Source organism: Nothoprocta perdicaria, unplaced genomic scaffold, assembly GCF_003342845.1.
Source record: "Nothoprocta perdicaria isolate Ctin4 unplaced genomic scaffold, notPer1 scaffold_288, whole genome shotgun sequence".
Classification (NCBI taxonomy): domain Eukaryota; kingdom Metazoa; phylum Chordata; class Aves; order Tinamiformes; family Tinamidae; genus Nothoprocta; species Nothoprocta perdicaria.
In genome coordinates, this window is record NW_020455519.1 from 674,181 (window position 1) to 675,212 (window position 1,032).

At 59.5% G+C, this 1,032-nt stretch overlaps 1 protein-coding gene across 1 annotated transcript in view; it reads right to left on the bottom strand.

Annotated features, from left to right (window-relative positions):
• The window catches only part of PDE2A (phosphodiesterase 2A), a 48,738-nt gene that overhangs the window by 14,804 nt on the left and 32,902 nt on the right, over nt 1-1,032 (bottom strand). The window lies entirely within an intron of this gene.

The window sequence follows — 1,032 nt, forward strand, 5'->3', positions numbered from 1 at the left end:
GGGAAACTGAGGCACGGGGGCTGCAAGGGGGAGAATGAGGCACGGGGGCTGGAAGGGGAAACTGAGGCACGGGAATGCAAGGGGGAAACTGAGGCACGGGGGCCACACGGGGGAAACTGAGGCCCGGGGCTGCAAATGGGAAACTGAGGCCCGGGGCTGCAAATGGGAAACTGAGGCACGGGATTGCAAGGGGAAACTGAGACACGGGACTACAAGGGGAAACTGAGGCATGGGGATGCAAGGGGGAAACTGAGGCACGGGGGTCACAAGGGGGAAACTGAGGCACGGGGCTGCAAGGGGAAATTGAGGTATGGGGGCTATAAGGGGAAACTGAGGCACGGGGGATACAAGTGGGAAACTGAGGCACAGGGGATATAAGGAGAAACTGAGGCATGGGGGCTGCAAAGGGGAAACTGAGGCACAGGGTTACAAGGGGAAACTGAGGCACGGGGCTGCAAAGGGAGAAATTGAGGCATGGGGACTACAAGGGGAAACTGAGGCACGGATTCCTTGCCACTAAACCCTGCGCTGGCCACACCAGTGTCTGCACGAGCCCCAGCAGGGTGTGCACTGGCCACACGGCTCTTGGCCCGAGCCAGGGCGGTGTTGGCACTGGCCACATCAGCACCGGCACTAGCCACACCGGTGTCTGCACTGAACACACTTGTCGGGACGAGCCATCCCGGTGTCTGCACTAGCCACACCAGTGCTTTCACTAGCCACCCCAACRCCTGCACTAGCCACCCCCATGCTGGTACTAGCCACCCCGATACCTGCACTAGCCACAGCAATGGCTGCACTAGCCAACTCAATGCCTCTACTAGCCACCACTACACCTGCAGTGGCCACCCCAATATCTGCACTAGCCACAGCAATGGCTGCAGTAACCACACCAACACCTGCACTAGTCACCCCAATATCTGCACTARCCACRCCAATGTCTGCACTAGCCATGCCAAAGCCTTCACTAGCCACCCCCCACCCACACTAGCCACCATCACACCTGCACTAGCCACCATCACAGGTGCACTA